Here is a 25,510-nt window from a genome sequence, read left to right as displayed (position 1 = left end):
TTAATATCAGCGACGTTTTTCTAAAACCGTCGCTCATAGCCACAGTTTTGGGGTTTAGGGGTTTAGGGTTTAGGGTTCAGCGTTGTCCTTAAAATCGAAAAAAGTCAGAAACATACCATATTTAGACGAAATTACAAACCATTTGTGTTTTCTAATAAAAATTACAAAATTGTGGATGTCAATCGAAAAAAGAGTCATGGATACTACGAACCATTTGTGTTTCCTACGCAAGCCTCGCAAGTTGTGTATTTGACTTATCCAACAACGAAGAGAGCAGAATCAGATTGGAAGCATGTGAGTACTCTACGTAGGCGAGCTTATGTCACTGATGTTGAGCCAAATACTGAGCATAATCAAATTGATGTGAACGATGCATTTCAAAACAACGAAAGTGGACCTCATGACATCTCAACTCAATTTCTTTTATCGTCTCAAAATCTAGTCGATGTTAATGTTATGTACGACAACGAAATTGATTTGAACTGAAAGTGAAATAGAAGAGGTTCAATATTCGAGCGACGATGTTCGTGACATTTATTGAATTGTACTTTGGAAAAAATATATATTTCATTTATTATAAATGTTAATGTTTTACAATTATTGAATTTATTTTAGCGAGCACGACATGGCAGAGATCTAACGTCATGAGAGCTATACGTTCACACACATCGACATGCAGATGGATCTTTCGTTGACACGCGATTCGCCTGCTCCACGTAAGTTTATTATATTTCGTTATTCTCATCAACGTTACATTAAGAAAATTCAATTTGATTCATTTTAAATCAACATCACAGGAGGAGATGTAGCGCTACATGGCTGATTCATTTTGTATGAAACACTTGTATTATTATTTGCAGATTAATAATATGATTACATTTCTCAAACTTTGTTAATTTTTTTCTATTATACAACATAATATATTTTTATTTCAGATTTAAATAATTATAACATTTTAAAAAAAACAATTAGCGACGGTTTTTTATTCAAATCGTCGCGACATTAGCGACAGTTGTAGAAAAACGTCGCCGATTATCGGCGACCGTTATCGTAACCGTCGCTATTGGCGACGCTTTAAAAAAACGTCGCCGATCCAGATCGGCGACGTTTTTAAAATACCCGTCGCTATTAGCGATAGTTTTGTCAATACCCGTCGCTCTTAGCGACGTTTTTACTCGAAACCCGTCGCTATTAGCGAACCGAAGCCAGGTCCATTAAACAAGTTAAACGAGCCATAAACGAGCCGAGCCCGAGCTTCATAAATTCCGAACGAGCCGAGTCCGAGCCAGCCACTGCTCGGCTCGGCTCATTTACATCTGTGGGGACCCGGACGCTAATCAAGTTCTTAATAATCATTGGGACTAATTAATCGATTATAAAACAGGGTCTAAAAATTTTTCATTTTAAAATGCGGAACGTAGTGAAATCAAGACATATATACATATCAGTATATAAAATACAAGTCCTGTATCATAAACATTTATTCAAACTAGAGTTTAACAACTAATATCAAGTGTCCAAACCCTATCTCTAATCCAAGTCCGGAGCCTCCACTCTAATCACGATCTCTCCTCATCTCCTCGACCCTGAACCTGTCCCACCCGTTGTCAAGTACACATACAAACAAGACAACAGCCGGATAATTCCGGTGAGAATATAATCCCCAGTATAAATCAATGAAACATGCAATCATATAAACAAATGTAAAGCATGTAATCAGGTAACATGAATATGTATCAAAATCTGAAACATAAACAATATCAAATCAAACTGTCGACATTACTCATAATTCAGACTAGACTCAATCCTAGTCTAGGGATCCCGGTTTCCAGATGTGGTATTCCTATATCGAATTCCGTAATAGAAGGAACCGTATTCCTATTACTCGATATAACCAATATCCTGGTATTCCTATATCGAATTCCGTAATAGACGAATTCCCATTTCCTATTACTCGATATAACCAAACATCCGGTGTCCTGACCTATCCGTCATGGACTGTAACTCAATCGCTAAAATCCTATCTTGAGACATCGTGCAATGTGCCGTGGCGATACCACCACTATCCAGCACTTCTGTCACAAGATAACTCGTCTAATACCTGTCATCTAAAATCAAGAGAACAAGTATATCATCAATTCAATGCAAATATCAATGCAATAAAGTAAAGTATGTGATTTAGGGAAACTCAAGTCCAAACCGACTCAAGTCCATCTCCCAATACCACATTGACTTATACCTTTCTTTCGTCGATTTCTGGCTCAGTCGAAGTCCTGAACTCACAATCTGTCTGGCAATGACAATCCCAATAATCTCATATCAGTATACCTTCCAATTCAATAACAAGCTGATGAATCTTGATTTAATTCAAATCAACGGCATAACGGTACAAACTCAGTATCCCCGTCAATACCATGTCACCAGATAACAGTTACAATTCATAACTCATATCCATTACAATCTGTAATTCATTCATAATCCAAATCTGTCCGGTATAACTCAATATACCCTAAAAATTCATAACAATTCCATAATCAGTCCGTTTCTTAGTCTGACTTCGATTCTATAATGTCTCATATGTCAAGAACAACATATATGAGTTCCATTCAGTTCTGACAATATCATAATTCTAAAACATGTCAAAACGTAGTAAAACTTACGTCAAGTTGTAGCCTACGTCGCTAGGAACTCGATACCGAAGTCGGATTCAAATTCGGACGGACGGATTGAAAGATAAAGGCGTAAGGATTTTTCACAAATCTCCCTCGACCCTTTCTCGATATTTAGGATTTTTCACAAATCTCCCTCGACCCTTTCTCGATTTTTATGTTTTGAAAACCGACTTGCTTGTCTATATATATATATATCTAGACAACTCGCGCATGCATCATGGCAAGTGGCTCATTTTCCGCACAACACGCAACACCGCGGGTACGGTCGTTGCTGCACCGCGGGTGCGGTCTTGCACCGCGGGTGCGGTCACCCTACGGTTTCGATGCACAATATTTCCCGAAGCACAACCGCGGGTGCGGTGCTTCCTAGGCCGCGGGTGCGGTGTCCCCTCGGCCTCACCTTCACCATTTCATGCTAAATACTCCTCTCGGTATCCCGATTGGTCCATTCATAATCACATGAACTGATAATTCAATCATCGTTAATTACAGTGATTAATTCTTGGGCATTACAACATCCCTACTTTTTATATGATTTTTATAATTTTTAAATTATGATTTATCTACTATACATTTAAGTTATGTTTATCATAATTTTTGTCTTATATGGTTCAAAGACGAATTTTGATTTGATTTTAGATTAGATTATAATTTGGGAAATAGATTCAGGAGGAGTTGACTTAAAAAAATTTAAATTCGAGTATTATCAACCAATTATATATAAATAAATAATAGCAAAAACTTGTGTAATACTGTCTCACGTGTCATATTTTGTGAGACGAATATCTTATTTGGGTGATCCATAAAAATGTATTACTTTTTATGCTAAGAGTATTACTTTTTATTGTAAATATCGGTAGGGTTAACCCGTCTCACAGATAAAAATTTATAAGACCGTCTCACAAGAGACTACTCATAAATAAATAGTGAGCATTCACTACGCATGTTCTTCTTGCTAATACAATATAAAAACCCACAAAAATATACTTTTTTTCTTAAAATAATGAAGTAATATAAAATTACAGTCATTTAAAAATATATAAGATTAATATTATTGATGATTTATAATATGAATAAAATTATTTTTTATTCAACCATTTGAATGAAAAAATATGGGTGCTTTGTGCCAGATCAAATTAAAATTTGGAAAATAAATCTATAAAAACCCAAAAAAATTATATATATATATTTTGTCTCTACCAAAGCTGTAGTTGGCAACTTAAATATCTTGAGGATTTCTTCGTTGCTTTGGATATAAGTCATTGTTCCCACAAAAAAAAATAAAAATAAAAAAATATGTGGACGACTCCGACTTGGTAACATTAACTTTATATACATGCAAAATTTGTTGGGCAAAAACTTGTGTGAGACGATCTCACGAATCGAATTTGTGAGACAAGTCTCTTATTTGGGCCATCCATGAAAAAATATAATTTTTTATGCTAAGTGTATTACTTTTTATTGTGAATATGGGTAGGGTTGACCCATCTCACATATTAGTATCCGTGAGACGGTCTCACTCAATTTGTTGAAGTGAATGAGAAAAACTGGCCACGACAAAGAAATGTGAAAAGAATTGATTAAATAGAACTGGCAACCATGATGAACCAAATAAACCATCGGCTCGTCTCAATAAATTCTTGGCAAAATTGTATAGAATTCGAAAACGAAAGATAAGTATTCGAAGTTCTTAGAAGTCAAGCAAAATAAATGAATGACAGCATGAAGCAATAACGAGGGTAAAATGATGGCACACAATTAATATACATGCTGACTTTTTTTGATGAAAGATACACGAAATGTTTAGATGGAGCATGTGGGACCAACATTAAATTCTAATAATTTAAGAAAACACAAAATCGTTGGGAATTCATGTGACGAAAAAATGAGAAGCGCAAATGGAAACCAAAATAACTTGGTGCCACAAATGTCCGGGCTATGGTCACACACTGAAACATTCTAAAAAGAAGAATATAAGGCCATGATTGTCAGGGCCGATACTAACAATATTTGAGCCTGAGTCTAATTTTTAAAAAGAGGTCTCCGAATCATAATTTGTGTTCATATATTTTTGTCGTTACATAGCAATTTTTCAAATTAAATCAATACGTCAAAGACAATATAAAAAACTAAAGAAATAAAAATATCAAACATGTCCAAAATGATACTAAAAAACAATCTGCTTAACAATTTTAGAGCAAAAAAACTAATCAAGTCTGTATAATCAAGTTGTTCACTAATTTCTTTCTCAATCGATACATGGTTGATCGGAGAAAAGTTTTGATGAGCTTTATCTTTGAGAAACTTCGCTCTGCACTTGCTATTGTGACCGGGACAGTCAACAAGATTTTATAAGCAATATGAGCATTTGAAAGCCGGATAATCATTACATCCACCAAAATTTCAGTCAAAAAGCGTAGATTATAGATACCACATAAAACTCCGAAGAAAGTAAAAAACTACAATAAAAAATTAGAAGCTCGAACAAAACAAATACAAGAAAATAGACTTACAGCTCCTTGCGGGGTCTTTCAATCAAACCTAGAGACGACGCAACGACTGGAGTCGATTAAGGCTTGTCTGCAGACGAATATTGGGGAAGATTGGGGAATAAATTGATAACATGCTAAGCAAGTTCCATTTAATAAATACTTGGTTTTGGGCTATCTAATAACTAGTATTATATATAATAATTTTTTTAAAAAAAAATTTGGGCTCAAAAAAAGAGATGAGTCTGAGTCATTAAACATGTTAGCAATCATATTTCATTCGACGTAACTATTCTAATTTTCCATGAAAAATGTTGGTGCAAAAAATGCGAGGACAGATTTTGGTTGGAAGAAAAACAAGAATTGGACCCAAAAAACTACAGAAAATCTTGCAGTACTTGACGTGTAGGGGAACATTCGGAGGATGATGTTGAGGTCGAAGCTCGGAGATTTAGTAGATAATTTTTTTCTGAACGTTTGTTGATTTTTGCCAGAAAGTCCAATATTTTTTTATTTTTATTTTCTTTGTTTTGTTAAAAAAATCAGAGAGGAGGATCATTGCCTTGTATTTTTGTTGGGCATTTTTATTGGATTATATTTATATTTTTGTATGATTAGAGTGTATATATAAACAGGCTCTATTTTTTTTCGTCTTTGGCTTTCCCAAAGTTTGATATCGACTCATTAAAAATTAAATGGAGTTCCGAGAAATTTTAAAGTCGAGCCTTATTCAAATTCATTTCCTTCGATTTTATTCATTTTTTATTTGAATGTTGATATGTTCGAAGAAAAATCAATGGATTGTTATACATCATTTCCACATTTTATGGTCATTGATGTCTTGGAAAAAGTTTGGGTCATTTTTAGATTAGGGCGGAAAGGGAAAAACTTAATTGGAACAGATTCCAAATTGCTCTCGGAAAACCGAGTAAAGCCCGGGTAAAAGTTAGCCAGGGTAAGTAAAGGGTTATCTCGCTTGACCAGAGTTTATTTCCCCCAAGCAAGGTCATCTCGCCCGACCAGAGATCATCCCGCGCATGAACATGGTTTAGTTCACCAGACCAGAATTTATCTCACCCGACTTGGGCCCAGGTCACTCGTCCAGGATCATCTCCCCCAACCAGGGTGATCTCGCCCGACCAAGGTTCAGGTCACCAAACAAGGTCATCGCTCCCGACCAAAGTTTATCTCGTCCGACTATGGTTCATCTCACTTAAATCACCAGCAAAGATATTTCCAGATGGGGTTGTTCCCACTTTAGCCGATCGCAAGGAGATAGATCCACCAGTATGGGTCACCATGCCTACTGGCAAAGAACAGGGCATGGGCAGTTGTCAGAGGACAGGACATAGGTAGATGTTTAGTTGGGAATATTGTATAGGCAGTATAATTGATAGTCATTTTCTCCCCTATAAATATTCAGGTTTGTTCATTCATTTGGGACATGAGATATTACATTATACTGTATTCAATAAATTCTCTCTACTTAGTATGCATTTAATGACTTGAGCGTTGTAATGGCTACGTTAAAAACCCTTCTGGCTCCCCACTGACATTTTCTTTTTGAATGTGTGCAGATCGTCTGACCTGAGATCATCATACTCGATCAAGGGTGCTCAAAGACCAAGCTAGGCCACCGAGGTTCGTCGCAGCTAGTCAAGTCAGGTTACCCGAGCTTATCCCATTAGGTCAGGTCATCAAGATTCATCTCATCATGCCAGGCCATTCATGTTCATCCTATTAGGCCAGGCCACCCGGACTCATCCCATTAGACCAGGCCAGACTCATCCTATGATGTCAGGCCATCCAAGCTAATCCCATCAAGCCAGGCCAGACCAAACTCATCCAACCATGAGAGACCACCTGTCCAGGCTCATCCCATCAGGCTAGGTCAGGTTTAACCCATCAGGTCAGGCCACCCAGACTTATCTCATCATGTCAAAAATCTTCACAGAGAAAAAACACATCTCTGTCTGGTAGATTGTCCACTAAACTCACCTAATTTATCCGGACATCTCCAATTACTTCCAGTTTTTTCTTCTTTCTTTTCTTCTTGAAAAGTTAATTCGAATTTTCCAAATAAAAAATTAAATGTCGAGAATTTTTTTCAAAATATTTCAAGACTTGGGTGATGATATTTTTAAATATCTTATCATTTGTAGGTTAAACACATCCACACATGTACATCATATATTGAACGATGGGGAAATTAAATATCTCATGAAAATATCACCAAAAGTACAAATATCATTGATGTTACTAAGATTTCCTGCTTAGATACCGAAAGCGCAAGCTAGGAATTGACTGAACTTATAATAAAATATTTATTAAAACTATTTTGTCGATTTATAAATTACAAAAATAAATAAATAAATAAATTTTGATTTCCTGATTAGATACCGGGAGCTTTTTTGCTTTACCGCTAAAATTTTAAAATAATATTATTTTTTCTCGTAAAATCTTTAAAATTTTGAAAATAATATATTTCAGCCGGAAATATTATTTAAGTTTTGGGGACAGGTTGAGCTATATTATATTATCATAATCAAATATAATGTTTAATTTATAACCTCCCCTTTTCTCGATTCTTGATATTAAAGAAATTTGGAATTGCAACTAAATTGAGGATTATATAAAAAAAAATTCCCAATTAAAGTCAAATCAGTTCAGAAAATTGTATATGAGATTAGAACTTCACACGTAAATGGATGGACTAAAGTTAATTCGTGAAAATTATATTAATTTACCAAAACTATATTTTTTATTAAAAAAATATAAATTTGTGCAAGAAAAATAAAATCAGTGACGTAAACAACTATAATATAATATTCTGGGAGTATTTCAAATAACCAATAAAAAATACGGCATAAAAATTTAATAATGGGATCACGTGCTTACTATAAGCCGAAAATTATAGATATTAGTCAAAATACAACTTTATTCTTATATTTGTAGTAATGGAGAGCCCATTTATTTAGGTGCTAATGGATCGGGCTAGACCCAAGAGTCTGGCAGGTATGTATCTATCTATCTCTCAGTTGTCAGTCTTACTATGTCCCCATCACAACCGACCATGTCCCCTAACATAGACTTTATTACCCAATTAAAATATGGGGTTACTCTTTTACAGCCCACCTAGCCAACTAGATCAAGCGACATAATGTCAGCATTTTGACTTATCTCAAGAAGTCATTCATCTCAGTACTACTCTCACTCATGCACAATTAACTCGATATCTCCCAAAGAAGTATAAAAATATATTTCTTGGGAGACTTGAACACATGACCTCGCTCTGATACTAATTGTTAGGATCAAATACTTACCAATAGGCTAAAAGTTATAGATGTTAGCCAATATGAAATTTTATTTTCTCATAATTGTGGCAACACAAAGTGCACATACTCATATGTTAATGGATCAGGATGTTAGGCTCATGAGTTCGGAGAGATGTATGTATATCTACTGGTGTTGTCTCATATTTTTTAGAGATCAATCTTACTCTTTTCCTACCATCAGTCATGTCCCCAATACCGTCGGTTTTGTCTCCAACAGAGACAATATTACTCGTTAAGATATGACATTACTCTTTTATGGTCTACATAGCCAACAAGATCAAGCGGCGTAACATCAATAATTTGACACACGATACTTCCCAAGAGTTCACTTATATCAGTACTGCTCTCACTCATATACACTTAACCTAATATCTCTCCCAATAATATTCAATACTTATTGGGAGATTTGAACCGATTATCTTGAGCTGATACTAATTATTAGGATCAAATTCTTACCAGTAGGCCAAAAGATATAGATGTTAGATAAGACAAAACTTTATTTTTTTATATTTGTAGCAACACAGAGTGCACCTAATTAGGTGCTACTGGATAAAACTGTTAAGCTCATGAGTATGGGGAGGTGTGTGTCTTCTGTTGGTGCTATCTCTTATCCATTAGAGACCAGTATTACTATTTTCTACCATCGACCATGTCCCAGCACCGCCAGTCCTGTCCCCAACATGGTCAATATTACTCGTTTCTATATGATGTCATTTTTTACGACACACATAGCCAATCAGATCATGCGTCACAACATCAGCAACTTGAAGCACGAAAACTTAGCAAGAGGTCACTTATCTCAATACTACTCTCACTTATGCACACTTAACACCAACATCCCCCAATAAGTATAAAAGTATTCTTCTGGGGAGACTTGAACTCATGATATTGCTCTGTTGCCAATTGTTATGATCAAACACTTATCACTAGGACAAAAGATATAGCTGTTAGTCAAGGCTCAACTTTATTTCTTTATACCTATGATAGAGCATAGTTCACCTACTTGGGTGCTAATGTGTCAAACTATTAGGCTCATGAGTCTGGTGCATATTTATCTGTTGGTGTTGTCTCCTATATCTTAGAGATCAGTCTTATTATTTCCTTACCCCCGGTATTGTCCTCAGCACCACCGACCCTATCCCTAACAGAGTCAGCATTCTCCGTTTAGATATGACGTCACTATTTTACGACTCACCTAGTCAACCAGATCAAGCAGTACATCAGCAACTTAACGCACGAGAACTTATCAGGAGGTCACTTATCTCATTACTATTCTCATTCATGCACATTTAACCCAACACCCCCAAGAAGTATAAAAATATTTTTCGTGGGAGACTTGAACTCATGACCTTGCTCTGATACTAATTGTTAGGATCAAGTGCTTATCACTAGGCCCAAGATATAGCTGTTAGTCAAGGCTCAATTTTATTTCCTTATACACGTGACAGAACAGAGTCCACATACTTGAGTGCTAATGAGTCGCGTTGTTAGGCACATACTCTAGAGTGTATCTATCTGCTGGTGTTTTCTCATATACCTTAGATATCAGTCTTATCGTTTCTCTACCGTCGATCATGTCCCTAGCAGAGACAATATTACATGTTAATGTCTGACGTCATTATTTTACAGTTTACCTAACCAATCAGATCAAGCAGTGCAATATTTTCTACTTGACGTACGAGAACTTCTCAGTATATCATTCATCTCAGTACAACTCTCATTCATGCACATTTAACCCAACACTCAATCTAAAATTTAAATGATGCAAAAAGTTGAATGAACTCAACAGTGTGTGGAAAATTATTATTGAAAATTCTGGATACAAAACTATCGTGGATAAATTATTATGGTTGAAAAATTATTGAACGGATAATTATTGAAAAATAGTGGAAAATAAATCTCTTATTACTAAGGATAAGAAATTATTGTGTATATATGTATGCAGGGCCGATCCTAATAATATTTGGGCCTGAGTCTAACTTTTAAAAAAAAGCCTCCGAATCATAATGTGTGTTCATATTTTTTTTCGTTCCATAGCAATTTTTCAAATTAAATCAATACGTCAAAGACAATATAAAAAACTAAAGGAATAAAAATATCAAACATGTCCAAAATGATTACTAAAAAACAACCCGCCTAACAGTTTTAGAGCTAAAAATACTAATCAAGTCTGTATAATCAAGTTGTTCAGTAATTTCTTTCTCAATCGATAACATAGCCAATCCATTCAATCTTTCTCGTGAAATTGTTGATCGGAGAAAAGTTTTGATGAGCTTTATCTTTGAGAAACTTCTCTCTACACTTGATATTGTGACCGGAACAGTCAACAAGATTTTATAAGCAATATGAGCATTTGAAAGCCGGATAAGCATTACATCCACCAAAATTTCAGTCAAACAGCGTAGATTAAAGATACCACATAAAGCCCCGAAGAAAGTAAAAAACTAAAATAAAAAATCAGAAGCCCGAACAAAGCAAATACGAGAAAATAGACTTACAGTTCCTCACGGCTCTTTCAAAAAAACGTAGAGACGACGCAACGACTGGAGTCGATTAAGGTTTGTCTGCAGATGAATATTGAAGATTGGGGAATAAATCGATAACATGCTAAGCAAGTTCAATTTAATAAATACTTGGTTTTGGGCTATCTAATAACTAGTATTATATATAATAATTTTTTAAAAAAATTTTGGGCCCCAAAAAAGATATGGGCCTGAGTCATTGGACTCATTTGCCTCCTAATAGGCACGGCCCTGTATGTATGTGAATATATATTATCTATTTATTTGATCTAATATTTTTCTTTTTTCCACATAAGCCAAAATATCACGCAATAATATCATCCTGCAGTGTTGGCATTTGTCTTTTTGAACCAAAAAAGAATAGTGAATGGCTAAGCTTAGGCACGGGAACATGCGTAGTGGTCCCTTTGCTTGTATAATTACAAAAGCCAAAAGTGTTCAATTACAAATCATTTTTAATTCTACTTTTTTGCAAAGTTTCACCAAATTCAAATGAAACAAGCGTGAACCTAACAAAATTTGATATTCAGATAATATCTACGTATATATAGATAAAATTCTAGAATTGATTGAGCCAAAAAACTTTGATTTGCTGTGAAAAGTAAAAATTTATGGTAAAAAGTAAAAATCTCAAACTCTCAAAATTTACCAAACTACACACTTTATAATATTTTTCTCTCTACTCAATTGTGATTTTCTTCACAAATGAGAGATCTATTTATAGAGTTTCATTACACATAATCCAAAAAATAAAATACATCATTACATATATCATCACACACAAATTTCTAATTTTACAACTCTTATTTTCAACATTCAAATATTCAACTATTACTTTTCAATATTCAAATCATTTATTTTCAACACTCCCCCTTGTGATGATGATCATGATACGATGATGTCTTCATTACGTGTTTTGTACTGCCTCGTTAAAAATCTTGGAAAAACCCATTGGGATAAAAACCATAGTAAGGGAAAAAGAGTGCAGTCACGTAAACTCCCCCTGATGTTGACATGAACAATTCTTCACAAATTTCGTAGATTGCGCATCCCAATATTATATATGTGCTTTCTGAATATTGACGTAGGAAGTGCCTTTGTGAAGAGATTTGATGAGTTTTCACTTGATTGAATGTGACGAACATCAATACATTTATTCTTCTCAAGCTCCTTGGTGAATGCGAAGAACTTAGGAGGAATATGTTTAGTTCTGTCGCTTTTTATGTATCATTCTTTCATTTGAGCAACACATGCATCATTATCTTCATATAGTATCACATGCTTCTCATCGAATGATAATCCGCATGAAATTTGGATATGTTGGGTCATTGATTTTAACCACACACATTCACGACTTGCTTCATGTAGTGCAATAATCTCGGCATGATTTCATAAAGTTGTTACGAGCGTTTGTTTATGTGAAAGCCAAGATATTGCAGTGCCTCCACGAGTAAATACATATCCAGTTTGGGAACGTGCCTTGTGTGGATCAGATAAGTATCCAGCATCAGCATAACCAATTATACTTGGATTAGCATCTTTTGAATACAAAAGTCCCAAGTCTGTCGTTCCTCGTAGATAACGGAATATATGTTTAATTCCGTTCCAGTGTCTCTTTGTTGGATATGTGCTAAATCTTGCCAACAGATTCACGGCAAAAGATATATCAGGCCTTGTACAATTTGTAAGGTACATAAGGGCACCGATGGCACTTAGATATGGTACTTCTGGACCAAGAATATCTTCATCATCTTCACATGGACGGAATGGATCCTTTTCTATGTTTAATGATCTAACAACCATTGGAGTACTTAAAAGATTTGCTTTATCCATATTAAAACGTTTAAGGATCTTTTCTGTATAATTTGTCTGGTGAACAAACATTCCACATTCTTTTTGTTCAATTTGTAAACCCAGACAATACTTGGTTTTTCCAAGATCCTTCATTTCAAATTCTTCCTTCAAGTATGACACAACTTCTTGAATTTCCTTATTCGTTCCAATGATGTTTAAATCATCAACATATACAAAAATAATTACGCATCCGGATGTTGTTTTCTTAATGAAAACACAAGAGCATATTGAATTATTTACATATCCTTTTTTCATCAAGTGATCACTTAGTCGATTATACCACATTCGACCTGATTGCTTTAACCAATGGGTTTTGAACTTTGTGCTTCAGGCATCTTAAATCCTTCAGGGATTTTCATATATATATTACTATCAAGTGATCCATATAAGTAAGCTGTAACAACATCCATAAGACGCATTTCTAAATTTTCAGATACCGCCAAGCTAATCAAATACCGAAACGTAATTGCATCCATCACAGCAGAATACGTTTCTTCATAATCAATTCCAGGCCTTTGAGAAAAACCTTGTGCAACAAGTCGAGCTTTATATCTTACTATTTCATTTTTCTCATTTCGCTTTCGAATAAAAACCCATTTGTATCCAACAGGTTTTACACCTTCAGGTGTAAGGACTATAGGTCCAAAAACATTACGTTTATTTAGCAAATCTAATTCAACCTGGATGGCATCTTTCCATTTTATCCAATCCTGTCGATTTTTACATTCACCAAAAGATTTTGGTTCATGATCTTCGTTATCATTTATGATGTCGATTGCCACATTATAAGAAAATATATCATCAATTTCATCTATATCTTTTCGGTTCCATATTTTTCCAGTATTAATGTAATTGATAGAGATTTCATGATTCTCGTCAGTTTGTGGTTTTGACAGAACATTTTCATCATCACGTGTTTCTTCAGGAACACCATTCTCTATTTTGTGATCAACATGTGTTTCTTCAGAAACATCATTCTTTATTTTGTGATCATCGTGTTTCTCTATGAATTTTCTTTTTCGAGGATTTTTATCCTTGGAACCGACTGTCCTTCCACGCTTCAGGCGTTTAATGACATCATGAGTATCTTCCATTTGTTTCTTTGGAATTTCAATTCGAGCAGGGGCATTTGCAGCATGTATATATGATTTAGTTACCCCTTTTGTGTCTGCAAATGCATCTGGCATTTGATTTGCTACTCTTTGCAAGTGTACAATTTGTTGTACATCTTTTTCACATTGTTTTGTTCTTGGATCCAGATGTAACAATGATGATACATACCATGTAATTTCTTTTTCGGTATGTTTTTGTTCTCCCCCTAACATTGGGAAGATTTCCTCATTAAAATGACAATCAGCAAAACGTGCTGTGAACACGTCGCCTGTCTGAGGTTCAAGATATCGAATGATTGATGGACTATCATAACCGATATAAATTCCAACCTTTCTTTGAGGTCCTATTTTCTTTCGTTGTGGTGGTGCAATAGGCACATACACCATACATCCAAAAATTCTCAGATGAGAAATGTCTGGTTCTTTACCAAATGCAAGTTGTAATGGGGAGTATTTATGATATGCACTTGGTCTGATGCGAATTAATGAAGCAGCATGTAAAATTGCATGTCCCCATATAGAAATAGGGAGCTTTGTTTTCATAATCATTGGTCTAGCAATCATTTGCAGACGTTTAATCAATGATTCAGCCAATCCATTCTGTGTATGTACATGAGCAACATGATGCTCAACAATAATTCCCACAGACATACAATAATCATTGAAAGTCTGGGAAGTAAATTCACCAGCATTATCAAGTCTAATTTTCTAGATTGTATAATCGGGAAACTGATTCCTCAATTTTATTATTTGAGCAAGTAATCTTGCAAATGCAACATTTCGAATTGACAATAAACATACATGTGACCATCTGCTGGAGGCATCAATCAATACCATAAAGTATCTGAATGGTCCATATGGTGGATGGATTGGTCCACAAATATCACCCTGAATACGTTCAAGAAACATTGGTGATTCAATTTGGATTTTGACTGGTGATGGTCTTATAATAAGTTTTCCAAGAGAACATGCTTTACATTGAAACTTATTATTCTGAAAGATCTTCTGGTCTTTCAGTAGATGACCATGTGTATTTTCTATAATTCTTCGCATCATTGTTGAACCAGGATGTCCCAATCGATCATGCCAATTGGTTAATATCGAAGAATTATCAACTACCATGTTTGATTCAATGAGACTTATATGTGTATAATGCAATTCAGTAGGGAGCATTGGTAGTTTTTCAATCACATATTTCTTTCCTGATTTATATATGATAAGACACATATATTTCTCATTCCCTTCATTCATTGTTTGAGTATCATACCCATGGGAATATATATTATTAAAACTCAACAAATTTCTTTTCGATTGTGGTGAATATAAAGCATCTTTGATCAAAAATTTTGTACCATTAGGTAACAAAAATTGTGCTTTACCATATCCTTTAATCAAGTCTACATGACCTGATATTGTATTCACCGTTGTTTTTGTTGGTTTTAGTTCCAAGAAATATCTTTTATCTCGGAGGATAGTGTGCGTTGTACCACTATCGGGTATGTAAACTTCAGCTTTGCTCATAGCATTTTTCGTATTTGAACTTCAAAAAAATATGCAATGAAATAAATTAATGGCAATATACATATCATAATTATACAATAAAACATTATTCTATAAATACATGAAAAATAAATTATTGTACATTTATATTCTACCATTATATTGTTAATTTTTAGAGAAATCGTTGAGAAAATCTACAGCATCAATATTGTTCATTTATATCCCACCAACATATTGATCATTTCTAGAGAACTCATTCATAAAATCACCAGCATCAAAATGAGTTGAATCACTCAAACGGTCACTGCGTTTAGTGAAGTTGGTCTCCTTTTCTTTCCCCTTTAATGATTCTTTATAAAGTTTAAAAAGGTGCTCAGGGGCTCGACAAACTTTGGACTAATGTCCTGAAGTACCACATCTGTAACAAGAACTTTCATATCTTTTTGAGTGATTCTCATTAACACTTGTATTCTCATGATGTCTTTTCAGTGGATGGTTTGAGACGCTCTTTTGAGATGAGTTATAAAAATAACTATCTCTATTATTTTCAAAACCACGGCCTCGTCCACGACCACGACCAATTCCACGTCCACGTCCACGTCCACGTCCACGACCTCGACCAAAACCTTGTCTTTGAAATTGATTTTGGTTTCCAGGTTTAAATTCATTTTTACTTACAGCATTTACTTCTGGAAATGCTGTTGATTCAGTGGGTCGGAACTGATGATTTCTCATTAATAGCTCGTTGTTTTTTTCCGCCACAATAAGACAGGCGATGAGTTCAGAATATCTCGTGAATCCACGTACTCTATATTGTTGCTGTAGAGTAATATTTGATGCATGAAACGTGGAAAAATGTTTTTTCAAGCATCTCAGATTCTGTGACCTCGTGTCCACAAAATTTTAATTGCGAGATTATTCTATACATCGCCGAATTGTAATCACTGACTTTTTTAAAGTCTTGGAATCTCAATGTATTCCATTCATTCCGGGCGATCGGAAGTATAACTTCTCTTATATGTTCGAATCTTTCTTTTAATCCCTTCCACAAAGCCATGGGATTTTTTTCAGTCAGATATTTACATTTCAATCCATCGTCGAGATGTCGACGCAAAAATATCATGGCTCTTGCCTTTTCTTGTGACGTGCATATGCCATTTTCTTTAATGGTCTCGCTTAGACCCAATGACTCAAGATACATTTCTACATCTAGAGTCCATGGCATATAATTCTTTCCCGTGATGTCGAGTGCAACAAATTCGAGCTTTGTTAAATTTGACATGGTGGTACTAAAAAAATTACGATGCATTTTATTAGTTAATAAATATTGCAATACAAAGTAACGGATTGTGGGGACCCGGACGCTAATCAAGTTCTTAATCATCATTGGGACTAATTAATCAATTATAAAACATGGTCTAAATTTTTTTCTTTTAAATGCGGAATGTAGTGACATAAAACATACATATATACTTCTCAGTATATAAAAGTACAAATCATGTACCACATACATTTATTCAACTAAGGTTTAAACAGCTAATGTCAAGTGTTCAACCCTATCTCTAATCCAAGTCCGGAGCCTCCACTCTAATCACGATCTTTCCTCATCTCCTGTCCCACCTGTTGTCATGTACACATACAGACAAGACAACAGCCGGATAACTCCGGTGAGAATAAATCCCAGTATAAATCAACGAAACATGCAATCATATAAACAAACATAAAGCATGTAATCAGGTAACAGATATATGTATCAAAATCTGAAACATAAACAATCATAGGCTGTCGACAATGCTCATAACTCTATCATTCAGACTAGACTCAATCCTAGTCTAGGGATCCAGGTTTCCAGATGTGATGTTCCTATATCGAATTCCGTAATAGAAGGAACAGTAACTCCATTACTCGATATAACCAAATATGGTGTTCCTATATCGAATTCCGTAATAGAAAAATTCCAATCATATTTACTCGATATAACCAAACATCCGGTGTCCTGACCTAACCGTCATGGACTGTAGCTCTATCGCTAATATCCTATCTTGAGACATCGTGCAATGTGCCCGTGGCGATCCCGCCACTATCAGGCACTTCTGTCACAAGATTACTCGTCTGATACCTGCTATCTATAATTCCAGAGAACAAGTACATCAGTCAAATCAATGCAAATATCAATGCAATAAAGTAAAGTATGTGATTTAGGGAAACTCAAGTCTAAACCGACTCAGTCGATTTCCCAATACCACATTGACTTATACCTTCCGTTTGTCGGTTTCTGGCTCAGTCGAAGTCCTGAATTCACAGTCTGTCTGGCAATGACAATATCAATAATCTCATGTCAATATACTTTTCAAATCAATAACAATCTGATCAATTTGGATTTAATTCAAAATCAACGGCATAACGGTACAATTTCAATATCCACGTCAATACAATATCCTCAAATCACAGTTACAATCCATAACCCATATCCAATACAATCCGTAATCCAATCACAATTCAAATCTGTCTGGTATAAATCAATATACCCTAAAAATTCATAACAATTCCATAATCAGTCCGTTTCTTAATCTGACTTCGATTCTATGATGTCTAATATGTCAAGAACAACATATATGAGTTCCATTCAATTCTGACAATATCATAATTCCAAAACATGTCACAACGTAGTAAAACTTACGTCCAGTTGTAGCTTACGTCGATAGGAACTCAATACCGAAGTCGGATTCGAAATCAGACGGACGGATTCCTCACAAAAGACGTAAGGATTTTTCACTCTTTTCCCCAGAGCTTTTCTCGATTTCCCTACTGATTTTTGAAGGAATTCATGTTATATATATATATATATATATATATATATATATATATATATATATATATATATCATTGCATACGTACGACGATGTGTCCTCATCTTTGCAAAACACGTCTCACCGCGGGTGCGCTACATTCCTGACCGCGGGTGCGCTCAGCATACTGATCCACATCCATTTTCCAGAAACTATGACCGCGGGTGCGGTCTTGTTTCTTACCGCGGGTGCGGTCACCCTACTGTATCAATTCCCAAAATTCCAGTAGCACGACCGCGGGTGCGGTGATTCTCCTACCGCGGGTGCGGTCCTGCATCCAATATTTTTTGATAATTCTGTTTTCAAATACGTTTCTCGGTGTCCCGATTAATCCCTTCCTAATCACGTGAAATTACAAATCAATCATCATTAATTACAGTGACTAATTATCGGGCATTACACAGATAAACAACAAGTACAAGTATTTGTAAAAATAAAGAAAACGCACGAGGAGGATATTCTCCGATAAATACAAGACTCGTGAGTATGATAAACAAAATAATTAAAAATATCCTTGAGAAAGCCATCTTCTTTTTTTCTTCGAAAAATTTGATGAGGAATAATTTTTAGAGAAGAAGAGAAAGTTGGAGTGATTGAATGTGTTTGTGAGATCATATTTATAGGGCAAAAACTAGACGTTTTTTTTACCATTTATGACCGTTGGTGTACAAAAAAATAAAGGTATGTATTTGTATAATTTTATGGTAATAATATGGTATATATAATATTAGACATGTTTAGATAATTATGTATATCATATCATAATATTATAATGAGTATCATAATTTATTTTGTTTAAAAACCTTATAGGCTTTTATACTTGTCGTATCCCTTACCGGGAGTGTGGGATGTCGTCTTAACATCCTCCCAGGATTTATAACAAGTTTATGAAAAATTTATTTTTATTATTTCTAATAATAACATTATATTATATATTAAATAAATACACAATAAATAAATAACAGTAAAATAAATATTATTACTTTTGTTACTTTTTTCTTCTGTTTGGAGCTTGGAAAAGTATGTAGGACTTTTAGAGTTTCGTGCTGATTACGTGTTGTGAAAAAGTAAAAATTTATGGTAAAAGTAAAAATCTCAAACTCTCAAAATTTACCAAACTACACACTTTATAATATTTTTCTCTCTACTCAATTGTGATTTTCTTCACAAATGAGAGATCTATTTATAGAGTTTCATTACACATAATCCAAAAAATAAAATACATCATTACCTACATCATCACACACAAATTTCTAATTTTACAACTCTTATTTTCAACATTCAAATATTCAACTATTACTTTTCAATATTCAAATCATTTATTTTCAACATGATTCTCTAATTATATAAAATTTAGTCTTAGTATAATAAATTGAATTTTTTGTATATCTAATCCGACTTTTACATGAGTGTCCAGTTTTAGCCTGAATTTTTTTATGAGTAGGTCTTTCACAATACGGTCTCACAGATTTTTATTCGTAAGACATATCAATTCTGTCCATATTTATAATAAAAACTAATATATTTGACATAAAAAGTAATACTTTTTTCGTGGATGACCCTATATAAAATATATGTTTCACAAAATTGACTCGTGAGACTGTCTAACATGAGTTTTTGTGTTTTTTATTAGGTTGTAAAATCTGATAAAATGACAACAAATCCATTTTTCAAGTGTGATATTTTAATTTTAAATTTTTTGTTTCATGTGGTAGAATTTTTAGATGACATTCCAACTAGATTATTTTTCTCCAAATTAAAAAATCCTCCAAATTTGTTAACGTGTTATCAGATTTTATACCTTAATAAAAAAATTTCAACTAAAATTGGATAAAATGGGACCAAAATGATCAAAATAAAAGTTAGCGAACCAATACTCAAGTTTAAGGGAAAAAAAAACATGTAAAATTAGATGACTAAAGTGACTTTTTTCTCTAGATAAAACTATATATAAATATGTACGTAGCTTATTTTGATGACAATTTTGTAAGTTAGAGTGTCAACTGTATATCTATATTTCACCGTGTTTCCTTAAAATCTTGATTGACAAAAATTTATGTGAGACGGTTTCATGGGTCGTATTCGTGAGACGAATCTCTTATTTGAGTTATCAATGAAAAAATATTATTTTTTATGTTAAAGAGTATTACTTTTTATTATGAATATATTAATATCCGTGAGACGATCTCACATAAGACCACTCTGATTGATTTGTACATGCTGAATACAATTTCCCGGAATATCCTGTAAACATATCCGCGTCCAGCGAGCCATGGGACCATGTAAAGTATGGGCAACCACACCCTTTATTTCTTTCACAATTATTTCCTCCTTTTATTATATATATATATATATATATATATATATATATATATATATATATATATATATTCATGTTTTGATCCAGTACTCTCATCTCAATTATTACAAATCTGTAAATTATTGAAGCACTACTTCATCAAGAAACAAGAAATGGCGGCTGTGGCTGATATGTGCATGGAGGAGATAACAAAGCTCGGGTCAAAGGTTCTCAGGGCAAGAAATCCGATGTTCTTTGCGAAATCCAAGAAAAGGGATTCCATAGAGGAAGTAGAAGAATGCAAAGATTTGAAACAAGGTTCTTCCGCTTCTTTATCCGAAAGCCCGAAATCTGCAGCAAGAGGTAGCAGAAATGAGGATGCCATGTCTGATTCCGTGACTTTTCTGCTCATGGACCGGTTTGCTCCTTGTTGAAATCAAGAATCTCGGATATGTAAAGGGAATGGAGGAGGGTATATATATGTTTATATATATTATATATGAATAGTTAAAGGTTTGTATATGTTTAGGAGATATGAACTAATAATGCTTGTTTAGATTCATATGATGTTGAAGCATATGTATTACAAGTTCAATGGATTAAAAATAGGTTTCCAATATTACAGATCTTGAGATATTGAGAAAGGAACACCAATCTCTGGTACAAAATAGTGGTTTCGCCTCCGATGGGACGAAAACAAATTACAGAAATTACACATCTGAGGCACCCGAATTAGGTTATCTAAGTGTTCTCTCCATGCTTACGGAGATTAATCGGGACCAACTTTAAGGAGGAACCAAATCTCTCCGTCGAGTGAGTAGTTGAGACGAGCCAATACCAATCCCCGGAACCAGATCAAATGGTTGCTTATTGTGCATGTCTTAACAGCAGAAATCAAACCATTTCTATATTTTTTTAGTTTTTTTTTTTTTACAGAAAGAGATGCTGCCAAACAAGACCATCTGCCTCCAGTTGCGGGGCTAGAATCTTGATTCATTGTAGGCTATAAGTAATAAAACAAAAAAAAAAATCTGTTAATTATAAAACATTACAAAATAACTACCTTACAATTGTTCTTTTCGAGTCTTCATATTTTGAAACCTTTGAACAACAGATTCATTATCAATGGTCATAAATATATCTTTCTCTACATAGACAATGAGACTATCATTCATCCAATCATCACTCATTCGATTGCGCAACCTGTATTTCACAATTCTCATGACAGAAAACACCCTCCCTACTGTCGCCGTTGCAACCGGTAGAATTAATGCCAATGTCAAAAGCTTATAAACCAATGGGTACACCATATTTTTCTTTTACATAACCAACTTCTCTGAAAGATCACCGAGTCCTTTCAGTCCTTGAAATGCTTTGTTATTACGCATATCACATATAGTTGATCATCAAATGTGAGGAGATCAAATCTTGAAAAATATTGTGGATAAAATTCAGCTAGTTGCATCAATTTTTTCTTGTCAAAATCATAAAACAAGTTTTGTGGACACAAACAAGCTACACAAAGGAGCAACTCTGTACATGCCTCTGAGAAACGATCATTTAACTCTTGAAGTTGCATCTCGATAACAGCATAGTATAAATGATCGTTTCTCAGAGGCATGTACAGAGTTGCTCCTTTGTGTAGCTTTAACTCTTGAAGTTGCGTATCGATAACACCATAGAATAAACCCACACAATAATGATGCAAATTTGTCACCTCTAGTGGATTACGATGGGGACAACCACGTGGTGCCCAACGTGCGAACATATCATCCATTTTGAGAACATCAATGTAATGTTGCTCACAAAACCGGTGAACATTTTCTAAAAATGAATCCCAACCATCATCTCTCATTTTTTGGAGTCGGTGTTTGCATATTTGTACCAAATCCATTGCATTCACAATATCCTCATCTCTTTTTTGCAATGTTGTCGACAATTCACTCAAAATTCCTAAGACATGTTTCATCAATTGTAGATTGAATGCAAAATCAAATAAAAGTACTAACTCCAACAAATTAAATGCTTCAGTTTTTTTATCAGGAGAACTGGAATTATCTTCTGAAATTATTTCAAGCACATCAATGACAGCAGAGAACATGGAAATCAATTTTATCAAAGAACTGTAATGTGACCCCCAACGTGTATCCCCAACACGTTGAAGGGTAATTTCTTGTTTAAGTCCCCGGCCACTTGAAATCAAACCCCTCTCCAATGCCTCGACAATAAAATCTGAATGTTTCTCTCTCGAAGAAGATCAGAACGTTTGCAAGATGTTCCAACAACATTTAACACATCACCAACAACATGAAAGAAATTAGAAATCGGAAGATTTTTCTTGACCACAGCTATAAGAGCTAGTTGAAGCTGATGGACAAAACAATGTATATATGTAAAATGCACATGAGTTCTCCTTTAAAATGAGTGCTTTTAAACCATTAAATTTACCATGCATATTACTCGCTCCATCAAAACCTTGTCCTCTCAACTTAGACATGCTCAAATTATATCTAGAAAACATCTTATCAGTAGCAACTTTAAGTGAGAGTTATGTAGTATTGGTAAGATGTTCAATCCTGATAAAGCGTTCATTTACATGTCCAATACTATCCACATAACGGATAACAACTGACATTTGGGACTTTTTTGAAACATCACGAGATTCATCAACTAAAATAGAGAACAATGAATCACCAACATCTCTGATAATAACATTAATCGTTTCAGTGGCACAAGCACTCACTATGTCATTCTGAATATCAGGTGATGTCAACTTGCAATTTTTAGGTGCATTTTTCAATATCACATCATTAATCTCTTTATTATGAGCACCTAAAAATTCCAATTGGATAAAAAATTTACCTGGATTAAGAGAACTTTCAGTTTCATCGTGACCTCGAAATGAATGCCCTTGTCCCAACAAAACTCTAATACAATCAATTGAAGCATTGAGACAGATAAGATAATCATTCCGCATTTGCTTTGACTGTTTGTGCAAAACTGATTGAATGTGCTCATCTTGATTCATCAAAGTTTCACAATTCATTCGAGCTTTATGATGTTCGCTGTCATGCCGGCCAACATGAATATTTAACATATCTTTACACTTTCAATGTGTGATCCTTCATTAACAAAAGCCTCCCCTCCCACTTGTTTTTCATTAGTTGTCTTGAAGAGATAACAATACAAACAATATGCAGCATCCTTTTCTACACTATACTCCAACCAATCGCCAAATTCATTAAACCATGAAGGATTGAACCATCTACATTGGCTTACTCCAAAATTTCTTTTTGGAAATTCATAGCCTGAAGGTTGACATGGACATTTTTGCAAATATGTCCTTCGAACTTGATCCCTAATATTAACATTATATTCACAAATTGGAGTCATACGTCCAGGATCTGCCTGTAGTTGTGAGAAATCAAATTCTTCAACTCTAACATCTCGAATGCTTTGTACTTCTGGTTCGGGATCTTTTTTTAAAAAATCTATGCATTGTAAATATTGATTTCCTGATAAAATAAAAAAAAATTATAATATGTTTAGCTATATATATATACACACACACACACACACACACACACATATATATATATATATATATATATATATATATATATATATATATAACAACTCGCATTGATTTTTTTAAAATTCGTTATATTTTTTATATAATGTATTTCTAGTTTGATACTTCAAAAAATGTGCCAAGTTGATGAGAAAATACAATGTTGAAACAATTACAAAGCTATCAACATATAAATCATAATCAATATCTATCACCACGGTATTAAATAACAATCAATAGATTACATAAAAGTATTAGAGGCGCAAATTAGGAACAAATTGAACGCACTAAATAGGGGAAAAACAACATCAAACAAACATTAAGATAACAAACACCACTTTTGAAATTATAAAACAATAAAATGAAAATTAAAGCATAAAATTAAAAGTTCTGAATTTATACCTAACTCCACGTAATTAAAGCTAATCAATTATCGAAGCCATCTTCGCCACTAGTCGTTGTCTCTTGCCATATGCTTTGACCCAAATCCAAGACTTTTTCAGTTTTCTCGGCAGTGTAATTCTAGGTTTCTAGCGGAAGGAACTGTATGTTTTGAATTAATTGTTTAAAGGGCTTTTTTTAAAAAAAAATTGGCCCACTTATATTTATAAATACTATTAATTTTTTTTGCCCACATTCATAAATACTACTAATTTTTTTTTGCTGCCCACACCGGGCCTTAATAAGCTTCATCCCTGTGACCCTGTCTGCCTCTATTATTTTTGGAAAAACAAATAAACATAAACAGCATGTTTCTGAGCCTCCTAGATCGGGAATATAAATATATAATTTTGTGTATTTGCATAATTAATAAAATTTTAACTTTATCACAACTTTTAGAAACTAGTAATTTCAAATTTTAAACATTACTACTCATTTTATTTTCACAAGAAGATTGCAGTAAAGAAGTACAATACGTGTGTTTCTTACAATATGAGAAAAAGAAAGAAAGTAGATAAACCACCGAACAAAATAGTTACTTGACTTTGTTTATTTTTATGCTTTCGTTCTTTGGTTTCATTTAACCATGCATAGAATTTAGAAATAGTATTTATTTGTCTTAGATTTCATTTACTTTACTTCGTTAGATCAAGCATGACACACTCAATTATGGACTAAATATAAACACAATCATAAAAAAAAATGGAGATTAAGATAAATTGAATATGATCAAGAAATGAAAACATCAAGTAAATTTAAGACAATAAAAATTGACATGTAATATGTTTTGAAATTGATGCTTCTAACTATAACAATTATATATCTTTGGTCAAAACAAGGGCCACATTCTTCAGTGGGTGCAATCC

At 34.0% G+C, this 25,510-nt stretch overlaps 1 long non-coding RNA gene across 1 annotated transcript; it reads right to left on the bottom strand.

Annotated features, from left to right (window-relative positions):
* Positions 1-20,766: 20,766 nt before the first annotated feature.
* Positions 20,767-25,080, bottom strand: LOC140809354 (uncharacterized). Its single transcript, XR_012113099.1, has 2 exons — positions 24,915-25,080; positions 20,767-21,598 (listed from the first exon to the last, which is right to left on the bottom strand). It is a non-coding gene; the product is annotated as an uncharacterized lncRNA (long non-coding RNA).
* Positions 25,081-25,510: the final 430 nt, after the last annotated feature.

Source organism: Primulina eburnea, chromosome 13 (genome assembly GCF_022965805.1).
Source record: "Primulina eburnea isolate SZY01 chromosome 13, ASM2296580v1, whole genome shotgun sequence".
In the NCBI taxonomy this organism is placed as follows: domain Eukaryota; kingdom Viridiplantae; phylum Streptophyta; class Magnoliopsida; order Lamiales; family Gesneriaceae; genus Primulina; species Primulina eburnea.
Note: the sequence above shows the minus strand (reverse complement) of the source record. Positions and strands in the feature narration are given on the sequence as shown.